General features: G+C 35.7%; 1 protein-coding gene across 5 annotated transcripts in view; it reads left to right on the top strand.

The window, feature by feature from the left end:
* Nucleotides 1–11398, top strand: part of EML5 (EMAP like 5) — a 90973-nt gene that overhangs the window by 4703 nt on the left and 74872 nt on the right. The gene's annotated exons all lie outside the window — the stretch shown is intronic.

The following is an 11398-nucleotide window of genomic DNA, read 5'->3' as shown; positions in this document are numbered from 1 at the left end:
GCTAAATCATATTCATCAACACAACATCCAGACGTTTCTTGAACACTCCCATGGTCGGTGACTCCACCACCTCCCTGGGCAGTGCATTCCAATGCCTGACTACCCTTTCTGGGAAGTAATACTTCCTAATGTCCAGCCTGAATCTCCCCTGACGCAGCTTAAAACCATTCCCTCTAGTTCTATCACCGATTACACGAGAGAAAAGGCCAACCCCCAGCTCACTACAACCTCCCTTCAGGTAGTTATAGAGATCAATAAAGTCTCCCCTGAGCCTCCTCTTCTCCAGGCTGAACAATCCCAGCTCCCTCAGCCTCTCCTTATAAGGCCTGTGCTCCAGACCCCTCACCAGCTTCGTAGCCCTTCTCTGAACACGTTCCAGGGCCTCAATGTCTTTCTTGTAGTGAGGGGCTACAATTTAATGCTCTCCTGGAGTGGCAGGTCCAGGCTTCCTTCATAGATCTCAGTGGTTTGTAGACAGAAATTCTAGCAGTGTAGACAGAAATTCTAGCAGTACAGTGATTAGTCATGTTTAGTTTTGAATGATGCCTCTGGTCTTTTTCTTATCCTCTTTTTTGTTATTGCTTTCAATAAATACCTGTTGGATTTCTGTGAAGATGCTGTGCATTCATACCAGTTCTTTTTACTCTATCGTTCTGCCTCTGTTTGCTCCCTTCTCATTTGATGCATATAATGAGAAAACCCTAAGAAAAAAAGAAAATTTATTTTCTAAGAAAAAGAGCCAAACAGGTTTCACAAGAATGTGTCACAAAATTATATAATGATTTGTGTTGGAAGGGTCCATAAAGATCATCTAGTTCTAACACCTCTGCCATGGCAGGGATACCTGCTGCTAGAGGGAATAACATAACAAGAAGTTACTCTATTTCTTTCATTTCTAATCCTTCAGAAGTTTGACTCTGTAAGATCCATCCTAGTTCTTAAAAACATCAGTTGTGAATTCAAGTAATTTAAAGTTTAGGGTATTTGCTGTCAGCTTTATTGTCATGTTTTGTTTTTTTTTTTTGCTTAGAATGAATAGTATATAATTGATCTAACTCTAGTCATGCGTAAATGTTAAACAGTGGAGTAGATGTATGGCTACAAAATTTTATAATATGGAATTCTGTCATTTGTTTTGGCAGGAGATAATGAATTTTCACTGGAAATTTCACAGTTAAGTTTGTTTTTTTTCACATGCCAGGGAGTTCCAACTGAATGAATTGCCACAGTTACTTCATCAGGAGAAGTTTATTAGTCTTAAAATCTTCAACCTTTTTTTTTTGTGTTACTAATGTGATAGAGGAAAAACATGTTTTAGCATGTTCTGGTGAGGAATTCTTTGGGTCCCATTGAACTGTAGACAATCCAGATGTAACTTTTTAGAAGGGAAGCCTGTTTGTATGTTTATTGGTGGAAATGTAGACACCCAAGTTATTTCAGCAATCATAGCCTTTAAACAAGTCCAGTCATCACTCTTTGGTTCCTCAAGTAAGACTGCTGGTAGAAAACAGGAGTAAAATCCATATTGCAGTTATGCCTGAAATGTTTTTCATATAGAAACACCTCAAAATATTGCTTATATTACAGGAGACCGATGATGTGTGTACATTATTGAGGGTAGTCTTGGGAAACCAGTCTTGTCCTGAAATGCCAAAGAAAGACTGTGGTGGGAATAACTGTGCACCAACATGTGCTTGGGTCTGATTGGCTGGAAAGCAGCTTTGCATAAAAAGGAACTGGGGTTCCTGGTGGACACCAGGTTTGAACATAACTATGTTAACAAGTACTCTTGCTGCTAAGAAGGCTAACGTTGTACTTGGCTGCATTAAGCAAAGTGTTGCCAGAGGTGATCCTTTGATTCCACTCAGCTCTGGTGAGGCCGCACCTGGAATGCAGTGAAGTGGTGAAATCATGAAATGCGTGCAATTCCATCACAGCAACTCAAACTGCTTAAACAGGTTAACGCACTAAGAGAGTGCATTGCTTTGTCGATAGCATTTTCCCTTTTGAATACAGTCTTTTGAGGGACTGTTTTTTTCCCCCCCAGAAAGTTTAGATTCTCACCTTAAATATCATCTTTTTTTCTTAGCTTATTCTTACTTATATGGTGCCATGCTTTTTCTGTTTGTACTAAAGAGAAATTAATCTACTCTCACGCTTTCGTCTCCAGATATTCTTTGAGGGCATAATCCATTTATTTCCCTCCATAAAAGAACTTCTGACTTAATGGGACTTATGTCATAATTATACTAAACAGTCTTCCTATGAGCTTCTAGCTCAAGTATATTTGACTGTCTTACCAGTCAAAAAGGCATCTCTTACAGATGTAATTACTATGACAGTAAGTAAGATGGTCACTCTGACCGCTTCATTTCATGCCAAAGTCCCCAGTTAAGCTCTGTCCAGCTGCTCATGTTAAGTGCACTCAGACTATCAGGTGTGTGTAACTCTGGAGGGAAGATTTATGTTCATATCTTAAACAACTGAAGGAGAGTGAGGGAGGAGAGAGAACGATCTGCTTTTTCTCCTTGAGAAAAACAAGTTTTCTGGTAGTTCTAGATCTGTGTGGCAAATCACGGGCTGTACCAGACTAGCAGATGTTGTGTGAAGGGGTAATTGTTGAATCTTTGGTACAAGTAGTTTGTTTGTTTGTTTTTGGTAAGAGCTTTATGCATTTTTTTTTTTAAAGTGTCAGTTGTGTGAATTAATCTCATGTATTGAATGTATTTTGGAAGTGCAGAATAAAGCATTTACTGTTCATTTTTGGAAGGGACTAGAATTTGCCAGTTGTTTAATATGTCTGCCTATCATTAAAGAAGCTTTATTTTTTCTAGTTACAACTACATAAATACAAATATTAAAAATATCCAGCCAAAAATGAACATCTGAAGCAGACCAGAAGTTGATTCAAGTAGATCTACACAGTAAGGAGCTACAGGCTTGCAAGCCTGCCTTCATGCATCGTGCTTTTCATAGCCAGCAGTCACATCACCTTCTGATCTGATTCTGTCAGCACTCACAGGCAGGGTCACATCAGGTCAATTCTTAAATGAGAAAACATCTCAGTGCAGTAGGAAATTCTTCTCTTGAATTGGTAGTTGGCTGTTTCTCTCAGAACTGATGCAACAACATGAGGCTCTAAGATGGCATGTTGTGGAAGAATAGGAAACTTAGCTAAAAGCTTAATAATATTTGATTATTAGCAATTTCTTTTTACAGAAATTTTGAGGTCTGCCCAAGTTTTATTTATTTATTTCTTTTTTCATTTTTCCAATCTGCGATTGAAGCAATTATATTTCTGCTTACCTACTTTTCGGACGTTTAATTTCTTAAGTTATCCTCTTAATATAGATTGGAAAGTAGATTATGTACCTGGCTGATTTCATAACGGCATTATGAAGTTCTCTTATTATTGTGCTTATATGTGCATACATGGTGACAGACAGTAGCTTTATTTGAATAAAATAATTCATTTGAGGGAATAGTCTGAAGTAAAATGTTTGGGTTTTACTTGAAGATTTAAGCTTTAAGACACTGAAATAAATTTCAGCTTTAAAAGTTGAGTTGTTTTTTTTTTTCTGAATTCCTTAGATTAACTGACATATAGTGTGCCGACCTGACATATCAAAAAGAGTTTAGATTGTTTTGTGATTATTAATGTAATCCCTGTGTTCTTATTGTTTTTAAGTATATACAGTGTGAAACAAAAAAGTAACAATTAGATAATGTCCCCAAAACTATAGAAAATAAAATCCAGTTGAGGGTGGAGAACTTAGTTTTTCATTATGTAGTATTTCAATGTCTGCTTTTGTTGCATTTTTGTTGTTGTTGTTTTTATAATTCAAAATACAGTTTACTTGATTTTTGTTACTGTTACGATGTCGCTCACAGGATTAAGATTTCATTTAATATGACACTTTTATCTGGTATCAAAGAAAGTAAGTGAGGAACTGCTCAGAAAAACAGCAAAGCTGTCTGGTCTGCGTTGTTAAGGATCAATCAGATGCTCAGTTATAATTTAGAAATCCTTTCTAAGCCACATTTAGATATATAATGCTGTTCCAGTAATGTCAGTGATTTTTTTTTTTCACTGATACAGTAGTTATTTGATTTGAAACAATCTGTTGGTTTTGCTTCTTTCATGTGTTAAACACAATACCTCTGAGCACTTGAAGTAACTTTATAATTTTAATTTTCTTCCAAGTTATTTGTCAGAGTGCAAAAGTTCCCCAGGCTCTCTTAATAATATAGATGAATGCTTGAGGTAGATCATATCAAATTGTCTTCAAAACAAATACAGTCAAGATTTTCAATACAGTGAGAGTGTTGTGAGTGCATCTGCTTTAGACTGAATTTCCTTTGGAGTATTAGGGAAATAATGGAATTTTACAGGTATGTGTAACTTCCTTGTGTTAAGGCTCAGATTACTCTGGTTGCTCTTATGGCTAAAAAAACTTTCCTGTGTTACTGTTTATAGTACTGTTATAGCTACTACAAGTAGTTACTACAAGGTAGTGTTTATTTATATTGAATTGTTTGATTTACACCAAGAAGCTCAGAATCAGGAGCAGAAGTGATTTCAGTATTAGTAAGAAATAGGACAAGTGTATTTGTTAGTAGCCCATACTTGCTTTGTGAAAATCAGTCTTGGAGACATTATCTTCTGCTTGTAAACTTGAAAAAAATACATCTTTTGAGGACCATATCCTGATACTTCTATTGTTTGTTTTTCTGATAGATCGCACATTCTGTTTCTGTGCTGCATTTAAGGTAACATCTTTGTCCATTTCTGTTAGAGAAGTCTTTCTTTTTTTCCCTGGGGTATTTTAACTAGCTGCTAGAGAATATCTGTGTTATTAAATCTCCACAGAAATTTCCAATCTGCTCTGCAGTGACTTTCCTTGGCCTAGCTGAAAAAGACTTTCTGTTGATTGGAAGTCCTCAAAGGTGTTGAAAGTCTTCCTGGTAGACTCCTTTTCTTTCAAACAGGATATGTAAGACAGTGCCTGATACCTTTCCTCCTATGAAAGTGCTGAGTATACAGATGCCATTTCAGAAGGCTCAGGATGCAATCATTCCAGCCAGTTTTTCTGAATTTCATGTCAGTGTTTGATCTTCCAACCTTTTTCATGAGAATTCTTAGTTATAGCAGCTATGACTTTGGTCTGCAGGCAGGATGGATCAAGGTCTGTGTCTGTATACCCAGGTATTCTGGTTCTTTTGCTTTATAAACATGCTTCCACTCATTTCAAGAAATGTGTTTCTTTAACTCCCATCCTAATGATGATGTCCAGGTTTATATTGCTTAAATATTCACAGTCATCTTTGTCAGGTACTTTGAGGAGTTTTAAAATGTTATTTTTAGAGAAGTGTAGAATAAATGTTCCTTTTATAGATGACTTGGATAATTTTTACACGTGCTTCATATTATTTTTAAAGTTGTGATAGCATTTGGAACTTATAGCCTAAGGAAAAAACAAACACTGGACCAGGATTTAAACGGGTGGGAAAAGGTTTGTTTGCTCTAAAGCACTACTGATGAAATAGTTAAAGTGATTAAAACAAATGGAAAAAAAAAAAACATTGGTTAATTAATGAGCAATACTAATTAGAGGGGATTGGTCTATTTGTTATTGTACTATACACTTGTATTTTCTAGGTATGTACAAAGCTGATATTTGCAGCAATAAATTTGCCTAAATACATCTCAGTGAAGATAACTTGGTTGGTGTTGGTATTTACTTCACAACAAAAATAGGCTGCATTGTATTTCTTCTGTGAACAATGTGTAAACTTTATTGCAAATCAACAGACTTACTTGAAATTTCCTCTGGCTCCCTAGGAAGTGGAGGAACATGTCTAAAGAGATAAGTGGCCAAATTTTGAAGACAATAATGTCATTTTAAACAAAATGATTGACTTTATCTACCACAAGTGGTACTTCTATTGGTGGTTTAGCCAGTTCTGTGACATATTACATTCAAGGAAATATTTCCACTATTACTATGGAATATGTTAGATTGCAATTTTAACTTTCCTTGTCTTTATACAAGAGTATATTGTATTAGATAAGTGACACACTATCATATGTCAAGAAAAAGTTCAATTCAGGTAATTAATTAAACTAAATAGAAGACAAACAAAACTGAAGCAAAGGACCAGACCTGACAGTGAAGCTGAAATATAGTTCTGAGATAGTGACCATAGTACTTGTAAAGTCATGTTCTCATGTCCAGCTCATGCTTTTCAGTCCTGATTGAATATTGTGTTATTTCTTTACTGGAACTGGAGAATGAAGCTTGTGCATATGGAACACAGTCTTATAATGATGCTTTAAAAGACTAGGCAGAAAAGAAATTGTACTACTTAGCTTTTTTAAATTTATATGGTACATTTTTGAGACTAAATCTGGTTGGATCTAGTGTTATAAAAATAGCACCTCTTCAATTTTCTGAATTATAGGGTAACATTTTAATAATAAAAAAGGCTTGTAAAATACCACTGTGGTGTAGACATGGGCAAACATTATGAGCACACATACATACCCCTGTATGTCTCCATTTTAACAAGGCAGGATGCATGCAGAAGGAGTGGATTAATTCTATGTTTTGGTTAGCTGACAGCTCTGTGAACCTGCTCCTGACATTTAGAACTGTGTTAATCCTTGTTCCCTGCTTATAATCCCTCCACAAGAGCAAGCAAGGTGAATGATGCTTTATCTTAGATAGAGACGAGGCATCTGACAGCATGTCGAGATTGCCTGAGGATTTCTGGTGGTGAATATGACATTTTTAGCTAAATTTTTCTTCTAGAATATTTAAAGAAATAACGTTAAGAAAGACCGAAGAGCTGGTAAATATTTGACTTGGTATTTTGTGTGTGTGTGATTTTAGATCAAAATTGCATTTTAGATGCATTTTTCTTTTTTATTTAACACTATCAGTTGCTGCTTTTTTTAACATAGGAATTAATGGCATAAAAATGAATAACCTATGAAATGTTATTCATTGCTAAGTTCATTTATAAATAACTGTGAATTAATGTTTGGCAGGTTATAATATATGCTTTTGATAATTGGTGTACTTTGTTGCCTTATTGGGAATACACAACTGCATCATTAGGCTTGAGATAAACATAATTGTAGAGCAGAATACTTGCATTTTCTTGAAAGTATTGCTCATGACTGCTATTTATCTGTTTTCTCTTTTGTAGTGTTTTTCAGTAATGGTGTTAATGAGTCCAAATATTCAACAGATTTTATTGTCTATCAAGTACACGTTGACCTTTCAGAATTGCATTTACCCATGCTTTCCTGTTCTTTTATGCTTCTAATACCTGTTGTCTTTTTTGTTTGTTTTAGAAAACTGTTTAACTGTTGTATGTCTGTGCTGTTGCTTAAGTGGTTAACAAGATAGAAAGCCAAATGAGAATTTCAAGTACTTTCTTCACAGCATTCTGGGCTCTTTCCCATTTGTATAACTAATTAGTTTCAAGTGTTCTCCAGCTTTAAATGATGTTCTGGCTCATTTCGTGTTTATGGACATGAAGTTAGATGCAGAGATGGTAAATTCCAGAAGAGGTGGCTTTATTTTCTGTGGGACTATAGCGAGGACTAATGCCTACAGGCATCTGCAGGAACTGGTGTTTAGTTCTAAGAATCTTTTTCCTCAGTTTTCTTATCTTTTGGCCTGTAAACTTTGCATCAGTGCTACTACACTCATTGTCTAACTCTTTTAAGATCATCTTGTCTGTTTTTTTTCTGCTGAGTTTTGGAGCAGATAAAAATCTAAAGGTTTTTGTCAGTTATTATAAGTTAGTTGCTTATAAACAAGCCTTTAGATAAAAGAAATGTAATGTTGGTTCCACCACAAAATATATTAATGTCTAGTTGAGCCTATAAATGGCAACCCAGCATCAGTGGGATGAGCATTTCCTGTGAAATAGATGCTTTTCTGTGCTACTTGTTTGCAGCTGGGAATAATCGGTATACAGTTTTAGTTTGTCCATCTGCTTTGTATTCCTGACCTCAGTACAGACTCTTACTTTGAAGCTGTATGCACGTACAATTTAAGGAATCTTCTAAGAGCTATTTATGATACTGCTGGTGCTCTGATTACAAGTATATAACAGGCCTAGGAATGATGCTTCACAAATGTTTTTCTTATGGGAAATAAGCCTGCCCAGGTTTGATCTGTATAAACTTTGATGAGAAATGCTTGCTGCTTCCATCTCTTCCTGCTATAATGACTTCAGCAGTATGACATAAATGATTTGTAGTTTCTCCTATCATACTTTCTGGGGAAATATGGGTAAGTGGCGGCTATTAAGAGAATATCTACAAATATATATAAAATGTCTTGAAATGTATGATGAAAATACTTATCTCTGTTTGCTTGTAGAAACAATTTCACACTTGAAATTAACTTTACTTAAATAGATATCTGAGATACTGTTATTTTACTGCAGCATTCTTTTTTTACCGGTGCCCTAGTTTTATGAAGCTCAGATGTAGTCATGTGAATATACTCTTGGATTTTCATCCAATATTGTTGCTAAGGAAACATCATCTTTAATATTGTATCCTTGTCTGCGGCTTGTCTGTATTAATCAATGCTTGTTAATGCCCAGCATGAAACAAGAGAAGAGGGAAAAATCTTGATTTATCTTATAATAAAGTTGTTGAGGGCTATTCTCATTCAAGATCCTTTACCCTTACAAACCTCATACAGACCGAAGGGTCACATCTATGTCTCTAATATCATCCCAGACAAACAGACATAGTATCAACATGTTCTATTTATTTCTTCCAGAAGTTTCATTCATTTCTTCAATTAATAATTAACACCGTTGATCTAATCATACGGTGTTATACAGTAGTCTGCTCAAAATGGTGGGGAATGCTGAGGTGAGAAATTGTTTAAATAAAGAGGAGTGTGAATGCATTGATTGAGATGTATATACTCACTATACTTTTAAAACTGTAATGCTGTACTTCAGTCTGCTTTGAATACCTATCTAGAAAATGACATGTCAGTCAGAGATATCGGTGGAAGTCTGTTCTCATCAAATCTGGCTATTTGGTTTTATAAAAAAAGTGACAGTCATATTTTTGGGTTTTCCATTTCTTAGCTCTTCTTGGAAGTATTATTACTTCAGAATTATTTTGTCTAAGCAGTTTGTTAGCCTGATTCCTGCTTTATTTCATGGTTGCGTTTGACTTTTGAACATTTTCCTTAAGTTAATTTTCATTGAATACTCTGTTGACACTAATGTCTGTTATGGAAAATCCAAGTCAGAAAGGCTAGAAGTAGGAAGGCCTGAATAGCTTACTTTGTTCAGAATATTTGTTTCTTTTTTTGGACAGTGATATTCATCAGTTTAGTCATCCCTCTATAAAAACGGAAGAAATGAGGCAAAATTTCATATTTTATCTGTATGGGTAAGATGCAAGCTCAGTTTCTGTAGTCAAGCTTGGAGAGGTTATCCCAGCTTTTGTTACCAAGATGGTAAAAGGAATATGTCTTCTTTCCTTCTGATTGCAGAGCTTTTCATTTGCACTAAGTATTCTCCTATCCCTCTGTGGGAGAGAGGAGAAAAAAAAACAACCCGAGAAAATCCTTTGTGAGAATTCAAGGTACTGTAGTCTGTTGAACCTACACCCGCAGCATTGGCAGCGGTCTTAAGAGCCCAACCCAAGAATTCATCTGCTTTGATCAGAACTTTGAATTTCAGATCCAGAACTCTTCTTAAGGCTGTTTGAACATATGCATGTGCATGTATATCCAAAGTGATTCCTGAGTGTTTTTTGGACAGAGAGGTTCTATCAAAATTGCAGGTGTGGAATGGGAATCCACTGATAATCCCTTCTAACATTTCTGTGTTCCAGTGATTCACTTGCGTGATGTGTTAGTAGCAGTGCTAAGTATAGGGTTGAAAAGTCCTGACAACAAGTTTCATAAATCAGTCATAAGACTACTGTATTTTTATTCTCTTAGTTTGTCTCTCTCTCTTCTTTACTTTTTTTTTCTTAGTCTTCATTTCTGTCCCTTCTTGAATTTCCTCACTGTTCATCTGGTCTTATTCTCGCCCTCTTCATGATGTGTTTGTAAAAATTAGATCATTTCAAGTGCAACATTTTCTCGCCCTCCAGATGCTCTTCCTATTTCCCCACATATACACCATCTGCCTGAGTGTGTTCTGGGAGTTGTGCAGGTGTTAGTCAGGATTAGCTGGCAGAACTGAAGTGAAATGTGATAAGTTTTGCTTGCCAATTCCTTTCTGTGTTGCTTTTTAATTATGGAGTTGCTCTATCAAATAAAGAAGGAAGCAAACAGAAGTAACTGTGTTCTAGAAGAGAAGCAAACCAAGGAAATGTTGGTTCGTTGATCCTAGTACCGAGGATAATGCAGAATAGCAAGGAAGAGGAATTCCCGCAGTAATGTTCCAGAGTCCACAGTCGTTCAGTATTATGTAGAAACTGTGAAGATTAAAGGGTTCCTGACTCTTAGTTTTGTGCTTGTGGAATTTTTAGAGCAGTGGCAACTATCTGGAATGCTATATTAAAATAGAAAAAATACAAAAGAATAGTGTGTGGGGCATCATGACCTCATGAATATTAAACGGCTTCTAACACTGTTGTCTCTTTGTCTGTTTATGTATAGGAAATGTAAATGTTTTTATAATTCAGCCTTCTGATCATCTCCTGATAAAATCTATCCTGGCTATTTCGAATACAGTTATAGGCTTCCCTCACCACCAGCCTTTGAACTTCATTTATCAAAATAGAAGTTCAGATGTAAGGTCACACTTACTTGAGCAATGTACTCAGCCTTTCTCTTTTCCATGTAATTTTGAGAAAATAAAAGCATATGTTGTTATTGATTCTCTCTAGCAGTCTCTGAGGATCATTCCTCTGATTAGTCAGTAGGGGGAGGAAATATTTTTAACCAAATTAAATAGCTAATTTTGACTGTATGTCTTCCTGACTCATGAATGCTATTTTTTAGATCACTTTGGGCTTCTCTACCTAGACTGTGTAGAATCTCATCGAGTAGTGTAGATGATTTTCTATTGCAGGATGTTCTTTTTTTTAAATGAAATATAAATCAACAGATGTCAAATCCTCCCCTGCAGCTTGCTTTCATAAGCAAAGTGCAAAACAATCTTGCTGGCCATCATGCTTTCATGATCCCTCATTTGACAACACAGTTATGAAGATGCTGTGGAAGATTCTGAAATTCTCTACAGCGCTGGCAGCATGAAAAGTTATTCAAAATGAGCAATTCCCAACTGCTCTGTGTCAGTTTAGTCACCTGAAGTTTATTCTGGTCATAACACCTAGTTTCTGATTTGACTTTGGTGTACGATCACTTGAGAGGTATCTTAAGAAACAAAAATA

Source organism: Coturnix japonica, chromosome 5 (genome assembly GCF_001577835.2).
Source record: "Coturnix japonica isolate 7356 chromosome 5, Coturnix japonica 2.1, whole genome shotgun sequence".
NCBI lineage: Eukaryota > Metazoa > Chordata > Aves > Galliformes > Phasianidae > Coturnix > Coturnix japonica.
This window is presented reverse-complemented; position numbering and strand designations above follow the sequence as displayed.